At 39.5% G+C, this 19,570-nt stretch overlaps 1 protein-coding gene and 1 long non-coding RNA gene across 3 annotated transcripts in view; one reads left to right on the top strand and one right to left on the bottom strand.

Annotated features, from left to right (window-relative positions):
• The window catches only part of Gldc (glycine decarboxylase), a 203,077-nt gene that overhangs the window by 112,998 nt on the left and 70,509 nt on the right, over positions 1–19,570 (bottom strand). The gene's annotated exons all lie outside the window — the stretch shown is intronic.
• LOC147825925 (uncharacterized) lies at positions 2,290–19,243 on the top strand. The gene is made up of 3 exons (XR_015439926.1): positions 2,290–2,501; positions 16,790–16,935; positions 18,918–19,243. It is a non-coding gene; the product is annotated as an uncharacterized LOC147825925 (long non-coding RNA).

Here is a 19,570-nt window from a genome sequence, read left to right as displayed (position 1 = left end):
TTATGAGGTGGCTGGATCATGAGTGTGCAGTACTGGATTAGTCCACTAATTGGCTTATCATAGTTCTGGGTGTGAATAATGGGAAGTTCTGCTTTGGGTGTGGGTGGCACCACCCAAAAGGCTTGTAGCCTGGATAGGATAAAAGGGAAAGGAAGGCTTGCTGTTGCTGCTGTTGCCGCTGTCACCTGTCTGCTCTGCCATGGACTGTTTCTCCTCTATGATGCCCTTCTGCCATGCCAATACTTCTGAATGTTTATAAAATGAAATGATAGCTTAGAAAACTAGACAAAGTCAGTGCTTTAAAAAATATCTGTTAACGTGTTTCTATAGGAAGAATGATATTTATAAATCAGGTCTATAAATCTTTGGAGCCAGCCAACTATGGACTGAAACCTCTATAAGCTGTGAGCTGAAATAAACCTTTCCTCTTTTAACTTGTGGGTGTCAGGTATTTTGTTTTAGCAATGAGAAAAGTAACTAAGACTCTGCCTCAAAATAAAAAAATAAAGTGGGGGTGCTCCTGTGTTCCAGTTGTAATAATGAAATCCCAAGGTGTTAGATACCAAGTGGCAGCAACAGCCAGCAGAGAAAGGTGGGTAACACTGTTATAGTTAGGGTTGCATTTGGGAGGCTGAGGCAGGAGGACTGACATGAGTTCAAGGCTAGTCTAGGCTACATAGTGAGTTCAAGGCCAGTCTGCACTACAAAGCAAGACCCTCCCTCAAAAAACAAAACAAAACAAAATTTAACATTTAAAACATTTTTCAGAACATATGTTGGTCATATCCATCTCCCGTTGCTTTCCCTCCAACCCACTGTCCCTCTTCAAAGAGCAATTTTATGTATCCAAATTTAAGTGATGATTTCTCCTAAGTTCATTTCACAGTAGATAGTAGGTTCTTTTTTTTTTTTTGGTATCAGGGATCGAACTTAGTCCTTGTGCTTGCACAGCAGGTGGTGAAACCACTGAGCTAAATCCCCGGCCCGATAGTAGGCTCTTGAACTTCTCATTGTGTTTATTTCCTAGTTTGTGAAGATGTAATTTAAACACTCAGAAACTTGCCAAATGCTCATGGTGACTGATTCCTTAGATACAGGTTATTTTGATAAGGAAGGCCAAGTGCAAGTTGCAATTGCTCTTCCCAAAATAGCAAATCAGAAATGATAATGGATCCCTGGGAAATCACATATTTATTTGTGCCAGCAGCAAAGAATCGAAAGATTGGAGATTACAAAATACTGACCTGGTGCTAGGGATTTAGCTCCGTGGCACTGCGTCTGCCTTGCAAGCGCAAGGTCCTCAGTTTGCTCCCTGGTACCAAAAAAGACACAAAACTGACCTGGTGGCACACTCCTGTAACCTGTAGTCTCAACATTTGGGAGGCTGAGGCAGGAAGATCACAGGTTTTTGAAGCCAGTCTGAGCTATATTGACTCTTGTGGATGTTTTTATGAAGGATATGCATTCTTTTATCTTCCGTCAGTCACACAGATCCTGTTCTAACATTCAGCTGATAGACGCTCCCACTTTTTCATGCTTTCTCCTAACTATTCAAAACTGTCTGAACCTGGGTCTCCTGAATTGTAATTCTTAAATTCTTTTTTCCTTGACAAAAAAAGAAGTCTAGAGGAAGTTCTCTAGACTAAAAGAAAGACTCTTGTGCCGGACATGGTGACTCGCACTTGTAATCCCAGCACTTGGGAGGCTGAGGTAGGAGGATCATCATGTGTTCAAGGCCAACTGGGCTACATAGAAAGAATATGTCTTGGGGCCAGGGATTTAGTTCAGTGGTTCCGGCGCCTGCCTCAAAAGCTCAAGATCCCAAATTCACTCCCCAGTACCCCCCCACCAAAAAAAAGAATATGTCTTGAGGAAAAATAAAGGAAAAGAAAAAAATCATGGAAGTGCAATGTCTTGCACTCTCCTTCCCACCTAATCCACATTAGTCTTATAATTGTGAGACCAAAGTAAACCTAAGAAACGCCATCTTGGCCTGTAGATGAACTCCCCTCGTACCCCTCCTCTTACAGAGTGCTAAAATTCCGTTCATTTTTGTAACCGCTCACTCTGCTTCTGTAAACTTGCTTCATCACTTCTCAGAAAAGGTTGGTGCCTGGTGCCTCCCTCTGACCACAAAATGTCCTAACCTGACAAGATAGCAAGATAGCTGAGTTGTGAAAAATATTTTGCAACTAGTCAAAAAACATGTTAACCTCCCCTTGAACTTCTCTTCTTTAAATAACACCTATAAAAGCTATGCTGTTATAACACCCTATAAAAACTGTGCTTCCTGGACTCAGGGCTTCACTTCGCTTAGGGAGTGGAGTCCACGCACGTGAATAAATTCCTTTCAGTTTAACTTTGTCGTTGGTCCCAGTGTTTGGTGATTTATCGGCTCACTTGGCACAACAATAATTTTTGCTTCAGTCATTACCTTTTCTTTCAGTACTGGGAACTGAACCTGATCTAGGGATGATATGAAGACCTCCAACTGATATAAGGTAAATATTGTAACTCCTAACCTGTTAGATGTCTGATACACCAAGTTCGTGTTCTCTAAAATTGAAGAATGAATTTTGGGAAAAACAGAGGTTAAGAGTAGGAAATATTTATTGAGGAAAAGATGGCTCCTAAGAGAGACAGAAGGGGGACCTGGAAAGTGAGTTGCCCACAAGCCCACTTCTCAAAGAAGTTTATAGAGCAAAATCACAACGTGGGTACAAAATCACAAGGTGGGCATGAGGTGGGACAAAACTATGGTCAACCAATAAGATTACAAGTTAGGGGCCAGGGATTTAGCTCAGTGGTTCTGGTGCCTGCCTCGCAAGTGCAAGGTCCCGAGTTCGATCCCCGGTACCCGCCCCCCCAAAAAAGATTGCAAGTTTGTTACTTAGGTAATATTGATCCAGTGGGGAAGCAAGTCACATAGCAAGTGTGCATGGAAAGAACAAGGATCTTTCCTGGAAGGGATGGGTTAAGGTCTTGGTCCCCCACCCAGGTGATTGATGCCTATTTAGAATACCAATCATTATTTATCCCTGGGGAAGTAGGTGTAGTCATTTCATCTTTGTCTTCAGACCTGAGCTTCAATGAATGTGCCTTCACCCACAGTTGTGATGTGTTCTCATCTTTTGGACTGACTTCTTGGAGGACCCTACCTTGTCTGACTGCCTATAATATTTCTACCTGACTTAGCTGTCTATAATAAACCCAAGGCCTTTGCACTGTGTTACATCCATAGCCCTTTGTAATCTTATTTACTTTTGAGACAGGGTGGGCTTCCTGTCTCAGCTTCCCATACTCCACCACCTTTCAATGCAAAGGTCTTTCACTTCCTTCATTAAATTGATTCCTATGTATTTTATTTTTCTTGATGTTATTGTGAAAGATGTTGTTTTCTAATTTCTCTCTCAGTGAGTTTGTTATTTGTGTACAGGAATGCTATTGCTTTTTGCCGGGAGTGGTGGTACATGCCCATAATTCCAGTACTCTCGAGGTTGAATTAGGAAGATTTCCATGAATTCAAAGCCAACCTGGGCTACATAGCGAGTTCAAGACTCTACTGAACTACATAGTGAGACCCTCTCTTAAAATATATATATATATATGGGATGCTTCACTTTTGAGTGTTGACTTTGTTCCTGCTACACTACTAAATTTCGTCATTAATTCTCGGAGTCTTTTGGTGAAGTTTTTAGGGTCTCTATGTAGAGTCATGTCATCTAAAATAATGATAATTTAACTTTGGTAATCATTAATTTCTTCAGAAGTTCTTTATTTCTTCATCAATTTTGAAAGATAATTTTGTGGGGTACATCAATCTGAGTTGAAAGTTGTTTTCTTTTAGGGCTTCATATACTTCACTCCAAGTTCTCCTTGACTTAAGGGTTTGTGTTGAGAAGTCTGTCATGATTCTGAAGGGTTTTCCTTTATAGGCGATTTGTTTCTTTTTTCTAACAGCTTTTAATATTTTGTGCTGGTGTTGAACTACTGGAATCTTGACTACTGTATGCCTTGGTGTAGTTTTTGTGATCATGGCTAATTGGAGTTCGATATGCCTCACTTATCTGTATGTCCAATTCTTTTTTGTGCTTGGGAAGGTTGTGGCCATGACTTCTGTGACCAGAATTGTTTTTTTTTGTATTAAATTCTTTTATTGGTACATTGTAGGTATACAACACAATTACATTTCTCATTGGGAATTGTACCTTTATATAATGCATCTTGGTTCTTATTTATTCCCCATTCCTAGCCCTCCCTTCATCCCCTCCACCCTTCCCTATTTACAAAGACTTTATTTCCATTTTTTCCATTTCTCAGCATTTTTCCTTTCCCTTCTTTCCTTTCCCCTGCGCCTCCCACTACCCCTACCCCTTTGGACCTTTTCTTCCTATTTTACATTATCGATTATTCATTCTAATCATTGGTACATTTTCGGTATACAATATAATGACATTCATCATTGGAAATTTGCACCTTTACATAGTCTCTCTTGGTTCTTGTTTTTCACCCTTGCCCAGCCCTCCCTTCAACCCCTCCATTCCTCCCTATTTACAAAGATTTTGTTCCTATTTTTCCATTTTCTCATATTAATCCCATTCCCTTCTATCCTTTCCCCTAGCCCTCCCACTTCCTTCCCCTTTGCCCCTTTTCTTCCTATTTCACATGACCTATTATACATTTAGTCCTTATTTACACTTTCAGTTTCTCACACCAGAGAAACTATTCGGTATTTACACATGTGTGTCCTATTTATTTCACTTAAGAGTATTGCCTCAATGTGCATCCACTTAGCTATAAATGTCTCTAATTTCTCATTTTTGATGGCTGAGTAGTACTCCATTTTATTAAAAAAACCACATTTTCTTTATCCAGTCTCCAGTTGATGGGCATTTGGGCTGTTTCCAAGTTTTAGCTATTACAAACTGTGCTGCTATGAACATGGGTGCACATATATCACTGTGGTATGATTCTTTGAATTCTTTGGGGAAGATCCCCAGCAGAGGAATAGCGGGGTCAAATGGGATTTCCAGTCTTAGTTCTTTGAGGTATCTCCATACTGATTTCCACAGTGGTTGCACCAGTCTACACTCCCACCAGCAGTGGAGCAGGGTTCCTCTTTCCCCACAGCCCCACCAGCATTTGTTATTGGTTGATTTCCTGATAGCAGCCATTCTTTCTGGAGTGAAGTGGAATCTCAGCGTTGTTTTCATTTGCATCTCTCGAATGACCAGTGATGTTGAACATTTTTTCATGTATTTATTTGCTATTTCTACTTCTTTGTCTGAGAAATGTCTGTTCATTTCAGATGCCCATTTTTGGATTGGGTCTTTAAATTTGGGAGGTCTGATCTTTTTAAGTTCTTTCTAGATTCGAGATAGTAGACCTTTGTCTGAGGAAGAGCAGGTGAAGATTTTTTCCCACATTGTGGGTTGTCTCTTCACACTGCTGGTGGTTTCTCTTGCTGTGCAGAAGCTTTTTAATAAGAAGAGATCCTATTTGTTGATTGTTTGTGCTGGTTCATGGGCAACTGAGGTTTTGTTCATAAAATCTTTTCCTACACCGATATCTTCAAGGGTTCTACCCAACCTCTGTTCCAACTGGTTCAGAGTTTCTATTTGAATATTTAGATCTTTAATCCATTTTGATTTTAGTTTAGTGCATGGTGAGAGATACAGATCTAGTTTTAATCTTTGGCAAGTTGAAGCAAAATTTTTCCAGCACCATTTATTAAAGAGGCTATCTTTCCTCCAGTGAGGGTGTTTGGCTCCTTTGTCGAAGATGAGATGGTTGAGTGTGCCTGGCATTGTTTCTGCATCTTCTAATCTGTTCCACTGGAATGACCAGATTTTTTTAATGTCCTTTGGGCTATCTTCTGATTTTTTCACTGACTCTGATCAACCTTATTCTTCTTTGCATCATCTAGCAGCTATTACATTGAATTTTTTGTAGTCCCTTGCTACTTTAAGAAATTTTTTCAAGTCACGTGGAATATGCCGAATCAGCCCGCTGCACACAGGAAGGTCTGTGCATGCCCTAGCGAGGTCCTGAGTCACGAGGAAGACACCAAGTCACTCCGCTGCAGACAGGCAGCCACCTGGTTCCACACTACAAAGACACAGAGGACACCAGATCACCAGACCAAGGTACTGAGTCCCGCTGTTCCCGGCCCAGATGTAGGGGCTTCTGAGCCGTCGTCCCACTGCTCCTGGTCCAGAGGAAGGGGCTTCCCAGCCACCATCCCTCCCGCTGCTCCAAGCCCAGAGGAAAGGGATTTTGGGCCACCTTCTGTCCTGCCCCTCCTGGCCCAGACAAAGGGGCTTCCAGGCCACCATCCCTCCCACAGCTCCAGGCCCAGAGGTAGGGGCTTCTGAGCCACCATCCCACTGCTCCTGGTCCAGAGGAAGGGGTTTCCAGGTCGCCAAACCTCCCGATGATCCCAGCCCACAGGAAAGGGCTTTTGGGTCACCATCCCTACCGCTGCTCCCGGCCCCTGTTCCACCTCACCCAGCTCAGAGGAGGTAATCCATCCAGGCGCTAACAGGCCCCGGCCCCAGTTGAAATTCGAAAATACGTAAGTAAATCTCAAAACCAGACTTCCAGATCACCTACAGCAACCCCAAAGGGAAATGACATGGAACACTCTGATACTCAACAACCTGGACACACTGAACTGGCAAAAAAAGGGGATCTGGAAAAAAAGAAATCAGAAATAATTTCTCAGATAACAGGAGAAATTGTGCCCCTACTGCAAGACATGAATAATAAATCTAGAGAGGAGCTGAGGAACATGATGGAATCCCAACATAGGAAATAAATGGAATCCATAAAACAGATGCAAATAGATTTCCAGGACATGAAAAACTCCATTGAGAGTCTACACAGCAGAATGAGCCAATGTGAGGACAGAATTTCAGATACAGAAGATAAGATTGCAATTAGTGACCAGGAAAAGAAAAATTGCTTCAAAATTAGAAGGGAACAGGAGAAATCCATCCAGCAGCTGCTACATGATGCAAAGAAGAATAACATAAGACTGATTGGGCTCACTGAAGAAACAGGAGAGAGTGGAAATGACATAAAAAATCTTTTCACAGAAATAATGGCAGAAAACTTCCCAAGCAGGGGAAAAGAGCTTGACATACAGATAAGGGAGGCATATAGGACTCCAAATAGCCTTGATCAAAAATAATCTACACATAGGCATATAACTGTTAAGATTCCAGAAACACAACACAAGAACAAAGTCCTCCAAGCAGTCAGAGGAAAGAAACAAATCCCATACAAAGGAAAGCCCATCAGAATCACAGCAGACTTCTCAACACAAACCATCAAGGCAAGAAGAGCTTGGAGTGACATATTCCAAGCCCTAAAAGAAAACAGCCTCCAACCCAGATTGATGTACCCTGCAAAACTATCTTTCAAAATTGATGGAGAAATAAGATACTTTCATGACAAAGAGCACCTTAGGAACTTCGTGAATACCAAACCAGCACTCCAAAGAATTTTACACAATATCCTAAGAACAGACATTGAGGATCACAACCCCAAGAAGCAAAGCAGAATGAACCCATCTGGGATGACAAGAAATTAAATGGAAAGGGGGAGAACCCAGCAAAAAGAAAGAGTCATGGCAATGACAAGTCAATACATTTCAGTTATAACCATCAACGTTAATGGTCTCAATTCACCAATCAAAAGAAATAGACTGGCAGAATGGGTCAAGAAGCAAAATCCAACAATATGCTGCATACAAGAAACACATTTAATTCAAAAGGAAACTCATAGACTGAAAGTTAAAGGGTGGAAAACAATACTCCATGCAACAGGAACCCGAAAAAAAGCAGGAGTAGCTATCCTCTTTGCAAATCAAGTACATTTCAAACCAACACTGATTAAGAGAGATGAAGAAGGACACTACATCCTTGTAAAGGGAAGAATCCAAGAGGAAGAGATGACAATCATAAATATCTATGCACCAAACACTAGTGCACCCAACTATATAAAACAAATAGTAATGGACATGAAAAGTCATATATGCACTAATACAATTGTAGTGGGGGTCCTCAACACCCCACTGTAACAAATAGATAGATCAACTAGACTAAAAATAAGTAATGAAATACTAGAATTCAATCGAACTCTTGAACAAATGAACTTAACAGATGTTTACAGAGTCTTCCACCTCACAAAATCAGAATACACATTCTTCTCAGCTGCACATGGGTCATTCTCCAAAATAGACCACATGCTCACACATAGAACATGTTTACGTAAGTGCAAAGGAATTGAAGTTATCCCCTGTATATTATCAGACCACAGTGTGATGAAATTGGAGATCCATAGCAAAAGAAACTCAAAAAATTTCATAAACATGTGGAAATTGAACAACACACCTCTGAATAACCAGTGGGTCACAGAGGAAATTAAAGAAGAAATCAGACAGTTCCTTCAATTACATGACAATGACAATACAACATATCGGAATCTATGGGACACAATGAAAACAGTCTTACGAGGGAAATTCATATCAGTGAATATGCATATTAGGAAAACAGAATAAGCCCATTTAAATAACCTGAGGCAGAACCTCAACCTTCTAGAAAAAGAAGAGCAGGACAACCCCAAAGCTCATACAAGGGAGGAAATTATAAAGATCAGAGGATAAATCAATGCAATGGAGACAAAGAGAACGATATAAAAAAATCAATGAAGCCAAGAGTTGGTTCTTCGAAAGAATCAACAAAATTGACAAACCTTTAGCCAACCTTATCAGAAAAAGGAAAGAAAAGGCCCAAATCCATGCAATTAGGAATGAAAAGGGTGAAATGACAACAGACCCAGCAGAAATCCAGAGGATCATCAATACCTACTTCCAGAATCTGTACGCCAATAAGATGGACAACACAGAAGAAATGGACAGATTCCTAGATACATATGAATTACCAAAGTTGAATGAAGAAGACCTAAAAATTCTGAACAACCCAATATCAACCAATGAAATTGAAAATGTAATTAAAAACTTATCAACTAAGAAGAGCCTGGGCCCTGATGGCTTCACTGCTGAATTCTACAAGACATTTAGAGAGGAACTGCTGCCACTACTGTTTAAACTCTTCAATGAAATTGAAAGGGAAGCAATACTCCCAAATTCATTCCTGGAAGCAAGCATCACCTTGATCCCCAAAGCAGAGAAAGACCCAACTGAAAAAGAGAACTATAGGCCAATCTCACTAATGAACATAGATGCAAAAACCTTAATAAGATAATGGCAAACAGAATGCAGAAGATCATCAAGCAGATCATACACCCTGATCAAGTGGGATTCATCCCAGGGATGCAGGGATGATTCAATATATGCAAATCAATCAATGTAATACACTATATCAGTAGAGCCAAGGACAAAAACCATAGGATTATCTCCAAAGATGCAGAAAAAGGATTTGACAAAATCCAACATGCATTTATGATAAAAACCCTACAAAAAATTGGAATAGATGGTCTCTACCTCAAACTGATAGAAGCCATCTATGAACAACCAACAGCCAATATCATACTACATGGTCAAAAACTGAAATCCTTCACACTCAAATCAGGAACAAGACAAGGGTGTCCACTATCACCACTCTTATTCAATATAGTTCTGGAAACATTAGGTGCGGCAATTAGACAAGAGAAAGAAATAAAAGGAATAAAGATAGGTAATGAAGAAGTCAAATTGTCATTATTTGCAGATGACATGATACTCTATATAGAAGACCCCAAGAACTCCACCAAAAGTCTTCTAGACTTAATAACCTAATTCAGTCAAGTAGCTGGTTACAAGGTCAACACACAAAAATCAATAGCTTTCCTCTACACCAATGACAGACTCACTGAGAGAGAAATCGGGCAAATAATTCCTTTCACAATAGCATCCAAAAAACTGAAATACCTAGGAATCAACCTAACAAAAGAAATCAAAGACCTCTTCTCTGAAAACTATGGCACTCTGAAAAGAGGCATTGAAGATGATATCATAAAATGGACAGACATCCCCTGCTCCTGGGTAGAAAGGATTAATATAGTGAAAATGGCCATACTTCCTAAACTGCTATATAGATTTAATGCAATTCCAATTGAGATCCCAGCAGCAGACTTCATAGACCTTGAGAAAACAATCCAAAAATTCATTTGGAACAAGAAGAGACCCAGAATAGCAAAAGCAATTCTAGGTAACAGAGACATGGCAGGGGGTATCACAATCCCCAACCTGCAACTATACTACAAAGCTACTGTGATAAAAACAGCATGGTACTGGCAAAGAAACAGACCTGAGGACCAGTGGAACAGATTAGAAGATGCAGAAACAACACCAGACACACTGAGCCATCTCATCTTTGACAAAGGAGCCAAACACCCTCACTGGAGGAAAGATAGCCTCTTTAATAATTGGTGCTGGAAAAATTGGGCTTCAACTTGCCAAAGATTAAAACTAGACCTGTATCTCTCACTATGCACTAAACTACAATCAAAATGGATTAAAGATCTAAATATTCAAATAGAAACTCTGAACCAGTTGGAACAGAGGTTGGGTAGAACTCTTGAAGACATCTGTGTAGGAAAAGATTTTATGAACAAAACCTCAGTTGCCCGTGAACTAGCACAAACAATCAACAAATGGGATCTCTTCTTATTAAAAGGCTTCTGCACAGCAAGAGAAACCACCAGCAGTGTGAAGAGACAACCCACAATGTGGGAAAAAATCTTCACCTGCTCTTCCTCAGACAAAAGTCTACTATGTTGAATCTAGAAAGAACTTAAAAAGATCAGACCTCCCAAATTTAAAGACCCAATCCAAAAATGGGCATCTGAAATGAACAGACATTTCTCAGACAAAGTAGAAATAGCAAATAAATACATGAAAAAATGTTCAACATCACTGGTCATTCGAGAGATGCAAATGAAAACAATGCTGAGATTCCACTTCACTCCAGAAAGAATGGCTGCTATCATGAAATCAACCAATAACAAATGCTGGTGGGGCTGTGGGGAAAGAGGAACCCTGCTCCACTGCTGGTGGGAGTGTAGACTGGTGCAACCACTGTGGAAATCAGTATGGAGATACCTCAAAGAACTAAGACTGGAAATCCCATTTGACCCCGCTATTCCTCTGCTGGGGATCTTCCTCAAAGAATTCAAAGAATCATACCACAGTGATATATGTGCACCCATGTTCATAGCAGCACAGTTTGTAATAGCTAAAACTTGGAAACAGCCCAAATGCCCATCAACTGGAGACTGGATAAAGAAAATGTGGTTTTTTTAATAAAATGGAGTACTACTCAGCCATCAAAAATGAGAAATTAGAGACATTTATAGCTAAGTGGATGCACATTGAGGCAATACTCTTAAGTGAAATAAATAGGACACACATGTGTAAATACCGAATAGTTTCTCTGGTGTGAGAAACTGAAAGTGTAAATAAGGACTAAATGTATAATAGGTCATGTGAAATAGGAAGAAAAGGGGCAAAGGGGAAGGAAGTGGGAGGGCTAGGGGAAAGGATAGAAGGGAATGGGATTAATATGAGAAAATGGAAAAATAGGAACAAAATCTTTGTAAATAGGGAGGAATGGAGGGGTTGAAGGGAGGGCTGGGCAAGGGTGAAAAACAAGAACCAAGAGAGACTATGTAAAGGTGCAAATTTCCAATGATGAATGTCATTATATTGCATACCGAAAATGTACCAATGATTAGAATGAATAATCGATAATGTAAAATAGGAAGAAAAGGTCCAAAGGGGTAGGGGTAGTGGGAGGTGCAGGGGAAAGGAAAGAAGGGAAAGGAAAAAATGCTGAGAAATGGAAAAAATGGAAATAAAGTCTTTGTAAATAGGGAAGGGTGGAGGGGATGAAGGGAGGGCTAGGAATGGAGAAAAAATAAGAACCAAGATGCATTATGTAAAGGTACAATTCCCAGTGAGAAATGTAATTGGGTGGATACCTACAATGTACCAATAAAAGAATTTAATACAAAAAAAAAAAAAGAAATTTTTTCATTTGATGACCGCTAACTACAAACCTGTATTCTAGAGCTGATATTCTATCTCACATTGGTTGATTCTGCTGGATATACTTTTAATAGAATTTTCAATGTCTTTGATGTCTGAATCTGTTTTATGGAACCCAGTTCTTTCTTATGTTGGGTATTTCCATCATTTTCCTAAGTTCCTCTAATTTTTTTTTTACCTGTATCTACTCTAGATTCACTAACTTTATCCTTCATTATGGTCATCATGTCTTTAGTTATCTGTGGTATTATTTCTGATTCATTTTTTTCTAGAGCTTCATTCATGTGCTTTGTTACTTTTGCTTCTACCATTTCAGTAAGTTCATCTGGGTAGTTTTTGCTTTCTTCCACCTCAATGCCCACTGGATTTGCCTTGAGTGAGCTGGAGGTCATGGATTGCATCTTATTTCCATGAATTCTTGTTTTCTATTCATCAGTTTTCTGCATTGATGCTTATAAATTGCTTATGTAGGTAGCTAGTATTGAGACCCCCTTAAGAAATAACTACTTTTCAGAGATATCTTCTGGGTGTAGCTGGCTTTTGAGTCTGTTCCAAGATCCTGCCATTTTTGTCTAGTAGGAATGAGAGATTACTGCCTGTTTGGCCTAGCACCCAGTTCTTTGATACTGGACTATGATATAGGTTATGACCCCCAGACAATTTCAGTATTGACATACAAGGAAGAATAAATAATAACAATGATATCACCTTGGCTAAAGTAGTAAAATCAGTAATAATAATAATAATAATAATAATAATATCAAGCACAATCTAGAAAATGACAAACTGTGGTAACTATTAGTTTTCTACCTTTAACCATAGGTATAAGATTAATGGTTATATTAACAAAATATAAAATAAATCAGAAAATTATATACAATAAATATTCCCTCAGTGGAGTGATTGTACCCATAGGGGAGAAAATTTAAAAGGGATAAGGGGAAAAAACAGACAAATAAAAAAGGAGAAAGAGATGAGTAGCAAGGTTGAAGGACAAAGAAATATTACCCAAGCTTTAGGAAACTGGTGAAGAAGACAAAAGGGAAAGAAAGAAAAAATAAAAACAAGAACTAAACAAAACAAAAAAACCAACTAAAAACAATCTCCACACTCATGAGAAAGCAAAAAAGAAAGAAAAGAAAAGAGATTTCTCTGTGATTTCAAGCCTGTGTTTATCTTCCAGGGTCTGTAGTTTTGTGGTAGTGTCCAACTCAGGGCATTTCTCCACTGTCACTGGTAGACAAAGAAGGTGGACAGAGCCCAGTTCTGTGTTGGATGACCCCAGATCCATGTTGGATGACCCCAGCAAGCCTGGAGTAGGAACAGGGCAGATTGCTGATTCTAGTACTTTCAACTCCACAGAAGTTCAGAGTGATCCTGGCCTCTGGTTGTGAATTTGGGGCCTGAGTTGTTCAGCCTGCAACATTCTGCATGTCTCTTGCCAGCCTGACCTCAACTCCCTGACCCTGGATGTTTCTTTTGGTTGTGCCTCACCAAATCACTGGGAATACTGAGATGAAGCCAATCCATGGCTGCTCCATGTCTGAGGTTTAGTTGGCCACTCCCTAAAATGGCATCTGGCCAAGCACCCTCTCCAGGGGACATGGCAGATGTTTGGACTGGAGTCACTTACCAGCTGTTGTAGTTCACAGCACCCACTGTTCCCTTACACTCATGTTTCTCCGTGGAAGCCTCTGGAGTCAACTGTTTTCACCATGTCTCCTCTCTCATCTGAGACTACTCTCTCATGCCTTGAGCTGGGAGTCAGGGAGAAAATGCCACCTTCTTTTTCTGCATCGAGATCTGTCTTTTCACTTCCCCTGTGGACTCTAATTCTCCCTTCAGATCTGTCCTGGGTTCCAGGAATCCACCTCCCTCCTTTATTCCCCAAGTATTATATTTCAGTGTCTGGATCTCTAAACTGAAGAGGCTAATTTGCTGCTGTTTACTGCTATGCCAACTTCCTGGAAGTATCTGAATTATTTTTTTAATCTTGCATTGCTATGTTGTGGGACACAAGAAACCTCAAGACCCTTGCTGGATCATTTTTCAAGTCCCAGTGTGCCTAACCAAACTACTGTCTTTACTTGTCAGAGTGTTCTATTCAGTGCTTTATGTAGTTTAGCCAGGAATTTTAGTTATATGGAGATAATTCTTTGTTTTTGTTTTTTTGTTTTTTTGTTTTGTTTTGTACTGGAGATCGAACTCGGGACCTTGTGCTTGTGAGGCAGGCACCAGAACCACTGAGCTAAATCCCCAGCCAGGAATTTTAGTTATAATTACCAGAAAGAATAGAGAAGGTTACATTTACTTTATTTTTTAAGAAGTCTGATTCCATCTGGGCATGGTGATGCATGCCTGTAATCCTAGCACTGTGGGAAGCTGAGGCAGGAGGGTTGCAAGCCCAGTTTGGGCAATATAGTAACTTAGTGAGACTCTGTCTGAAAAATAAAATAAAATAATAAATAAAATGGATGGGAATCTAGCTTAATGTGAAGGCTCAAGGTTCAATCTTCAGAACTGATGAAAGAAAAAAGATAGAAGAAGAAGTGGTCTAATTGGTATCTCTTTTAACCCTCCTGCTTGACCTGTGTGGAAGAAACAGTTTTAGAGATTGACAGTGGATTCTGAGAATTTATTCAGGCAGACTCAAATTGGAAATGCTTCTCCTGATTACCAGAGTAGATTAACATAGCTCTCGGAATTAATCTGAACAATGTCTTCTTTGTACTGATTAGTAAAGATCACCAAAAGCTTTTTACTTCATGTGCAAATAGAAGCAGAACACCTGCATGACCACAGAGGTGTGTCTGCTCTTCAACTCTCTGTCTTAATCTAAACTGCCAGAACCTTTATTGTCTTGCCCTCCTGTATAGCACAATGCTGGTCCACTGTGCTGACGACAGCATACCCAAAGGACCTGGTGAAGAGAATATAGCAAGCTTGCTGGATGCCCAGCAAGACTCCTGGAGAGTAGGCAATAAGCCTCATGAGAATTCAGGGATTTACAATACTACCTCACTGAAGTTTCTAGGACTGCTGAGGCATAGTCATGCTGAGGCATCTATTTCAAAGTACAAGATTATTGGTGCACCCTGAGCCTCAGTACTCAGGTGCCCTCATTGGATTATGAAGGCAACACATGTCATATTTATGCTTACTGCTTTAACTCATTTGCTCATAACTTTGCCAGTATTGAGTGGTGCCAAAGGACCCAATTGAGGGTGAGGCTAACCCTTGGTGCTTATGGCTTAGCAAACCCAATGAAGTCTGTCCATGGGAGAAAAGAATGCTATGTGGAATCTCTACTGAGCATGAACGGAATAATCACAGGGTAGACCCACAAAATTTTGAAGCAAAGTCATGTCCTTGTCTGCAACAGAATGCTGCTTTTGAGGAAAACCTTCTGGGTTGTACATCAAATAATGAGTCGATCACTAAGAGACCCTGAGACCTGTGATGTTGCCTATAATGAACCAGATGATCCATCAGTCTTTAAAAATGGGCACACCCAGTAGCAGCCCATTGTCAGGTGGAAGCCATATTAATTTCATCATCCACTGGGAGCCTGTGCTCAAGCTGGCTCTGAAGGGTCAGGAAAGCTCAGTAACAAGTGCTCAGACTCCTGTGCCTACTTCTGCTGCATGGCCTCCTGTCCTCAACCCACAGGTATTGACTCATGAGAGAAAAATGTTCAGACCTGATTTGTAGATGATTGTTCATGACACTTGACACAAACCAAAAGGATCTCATTATACAACTATAAATTCACTTAGGGAATATACGTTTTTATAAGATGGTGGGAAAGAGAAATTCTCCAAGGGAGCACAACTTAAAATAGTTCATTTAGACAAAAAAAAAAAAAAAAAAAATCACGGCCAGAGACAGAGATTGCACAGATTTTGGGTTAGTGGCTCTTGGGTAATGAGCTTTTGTGTAAAAAGACAGCAGGATCAGTAGCCAAGAGGTAAGTGGTTGGACCTCTCAGAACAACATGGAAAGAGATATTGGCTTCCCTATGAACAGTCATCAAAGGGGGCTACTATAGATGAGGCTCCAATAGTCAAGTGGACAAGATGACTCTACTGTGTAGGTCAGCCAGAATAATTCCCAAAACTCTAGTACTTTTTCAATGAGTTTAAATAGCTATTTTTCCTTCCAGGAATGGTATCTAGCCCAGTGAGCATAACACTGGGTTTCACAAACACATCCCTTCCTTTTCTACTGTAAATTTTTACTTCAGTGTAATAGTAGCCAGCTTTGCATTTCAGTACCTTTCCCTGAGGAATATAGGAAGTAATCTTTGTGTTTACCCACTTGGTACAATAAATAACAAGGTATGTGCACCTGTACAAAAGTGTCAAACCAGGATTTTCATCCACACTATGCTCCACCTAAAAGGTTTTGCATATGTTTCCTTGAGTATCACAGAAGGTATAATACACCCACACCACTCTAGGATTTGTTTTAAGAAAAGCTTTCTTTTGATTTTTCTGGTAAAAGTAGCCCAGTTCAGTAAAATGGTACAAACCAGATTTGCAAGTTTTGGAGGTCAAAAATGAATCATTACAGCTCGGGATCTAGCTCAGTGGTGCCACCACTGCTTGCCTCACAAGCGCAAGGTCCTGAGTTGGATACCCGGTACAAAAAAACAAAAACAAAAACGTGAATCATTAGATTACTGAAGCATGGACGATGATCCATTATGGTAAAATATATGTATTCATAACACAACAGTGATGTGGATGGATGCTGCTGCTGCTGCTGATTTTGGTGTTTTCCATGTGAGCCAGAGTTCCTGTGACAGTGAAATGGAGCCAGAATCAACTGATACAGACACAGGGAATGCTGACTTCTTTGATTCAGATGAAGAAAACAGTAATGTGAGTGCATATTTGACTAGTTGAAATGTTGCAAAATGGTCATGCAACCAAATGGAACAATCCAATGTTAGAACTAGGTCTGAAAATATTGTTAGGACCTTGGCAATGGTGAAACCTATTGGACAGAATGCCAGCACTGCCATTCAATGTTGGAAATTGTAACAGATGAAATGCTACAAGATGCTGTGAAATACACAAAGGCTGAAATACAAGTAAGGCATTCTGTATGCAGCAATAGCCATACTCAAAAATGTATTTATTATGACACCTCACTAGCTGAACTGAAAAGCATTCATAGATCTGCTGTACTTAGCAGGGGTTTCTCATGGTAATTGCAGGAATGTAAATGACTTATGGAAAAGTGATGGTTGTGGGCTTGAAGTTTGTAGAACAATGATACTGAGAAGATTTAATTTCCTTCAAAATTTCCCGAGGCTTGATGACAAAACTACCCACCAAGAAAGAAAAAAAAAACGGATAATGTGGCTGCTATCAGGTCATTGTCTGATAGATTTGTGCTTAGCTGCCAAAGAATTCACACACCATCTGAATACATGACCATTGATGAACACCGTTCAGCATTTCACGGCTGCTGTAGCTTCAGGGAATGCATGCCCCCAAAACCTTCAAAATATAGCATAAAAATTTATGCCCTTGTCTATGCAAAGACTGCTTATGCTTTCAATTTAGAAATTTAGGGTTGAGGATTTAGCTCAGTTGTTCCACCACCTGCCTCGCAAGTGCAAGGGCCCAAGTTCAATCCCCAGTACCAAAAAAAAAAAAAAAAAAAAAAAATAGCCACAATTTAGAAATTTATCCTGGAACTCAGCCACCAGGTCCTTGTTCATGTTAGTAATAAGCCAAATGATGTTGTGAACAGACTTGTTACTCCCATCTCCCAAACTAATCAGAATGTGACATTCGACAATTGGTTTACCAGTTTCCAATTGATGTTACATTTGTTAACAGAGTAAAAGTTGACCCACATGGGAACTGTACACAGGAACAAAGCAGAAATTTAAAAAAAATATTGCAATTTCCAAACAGAGAATTGTGTAGTACAATCTTTGGATTTCAGAAAGATTTACATTGGTCTCATATATGGAAAAAAACCCCACCTAGTACTGCTGATGTAAACATTACACCGTGATGGAAATATTGATAGGGGAACCTCAACAAAATGGAAGCCTGAGATGGAAAATTTCTACAACAAACTAAAGGCAGAGTAGATGTTGTTGATGAATTATGCAGCAATGATGATGTCACTCTAAACACAAAGCATTGGCCAATGGTTGTGTTTTACTTGAAAGCAAACATATATAGCATAGTTTAATAGTTTACAAAGAAAAGAACAAGTGCAAAATACCACGGAGAAATTTTCTTAGAGGATTGAGACTGGACCTCATAAGAGATCATTCACATCAGAAACAAAATGTTTCTGCCCGGGGAATTATGTAAAAAAATTGTGGTGCACACTGGTGAGCTGACAGGTGAATAGGCAGGGGAAGCATCCCAAAGAACTACTATGACAACAGGAGAACAAGCTGTCAACTCTATCCCACAAGAAAGGACAGGAAAATAAAACATATATGCTATCAGCGTAAATGATACCTGTGTACAGAACATGCAGTTTTTATGTGTGAAGACTGCCTTGGTTGTGACAATTGAAGCAAAGATTATTTTTGCTGTAGAGTTCTATTGGTATTTTCACTGTAGTTCACATAGGTTTTTTTTGTGGTTTTTTTTTGGTATCGGTGATTGAGCTTGGGACCTTGTGCTTGTGAGGTAGGTGCTGGAACCACTAAGCTAAATCCCTGGCCCACATAGGTTTTTATTTCTGATGCTATCTTTTAGGTTTTGTAAGCAATAAACAGCTTATGTGAAAATGTTGATGTTTATTCTAGACGTGCAATACATACTAAGAACTTAATAACTTAACTGATATTTTATGTTTTCTGTTACCTACACATTGTATAACATAGTAAGAATCTCCTGACAAAACAGCAAGACCAGCGAGATCTCAACTATATTCTACAAAAAGACCCGGAAAACAAAATACATGTGGTATCATTGTAAATGATATGTGTGTATAGAATGTTCTATTGTCATGTGTGAACATTGCCTTAGGTGTGACAATTGAAGTAAAGATCATCTTTTTTGTAGAGTGCTATTGGTATTTTCATTGCAATTCACATAAGTTTTTATTTCTGATGTTCATTTTTAGACTTTGTACACTAAAACCAATCAATGTTGAAAATTTTGATGCTTTTTTATAAACACTCAATAAATATTAAAAATTCAATACTTTGTTTTTCGATATTTTTTCCTGTTAAGTGCTCAATGTTTAATGTAAAATTTATAAATTAGAATTAATAATTCATCACTAGAAATATTTTAAAGACTAAACATGGGAACACTCACCATAATGGGCCTTTAATACAAAAATTGATATTATGCTCCATTAACAAAGAATTCATCATTAGAAATATTCTAAAGCATAAACGTGAGTAAAAAAAAATAAACGTGAGTTTGACACACCTGTGTTCATGCACTTTTATAACAAAAAAATGTGTTATGCCCCTGGGCCAGAGGCACTCACAGTGATACAATGGGTTGTTTTGTGATAGCGAACCTG

Source organism: Heterocephalus glaber, unplaced genomic scaffold (genome assembly GCF_053883595.1).
Source record: "Heterocephalus glaber isolate CG9 unplaced genomic scaffold, H.glaber_assembly_v1.0 deba00001481, whole genome shotgun sequence".
Taxonomy (NCBI): domain Eukaryota; kingdom Metazoa; phylum Chordata; class Mammalia; order Rodentia; family Bathyergidae; genus Heterocephalus; species Heterocephalus glaber.
Note: the sequence above shows the minus strand (reverse complement) of the source record. Positions and strands in the feature narration are given on the sequence as shown.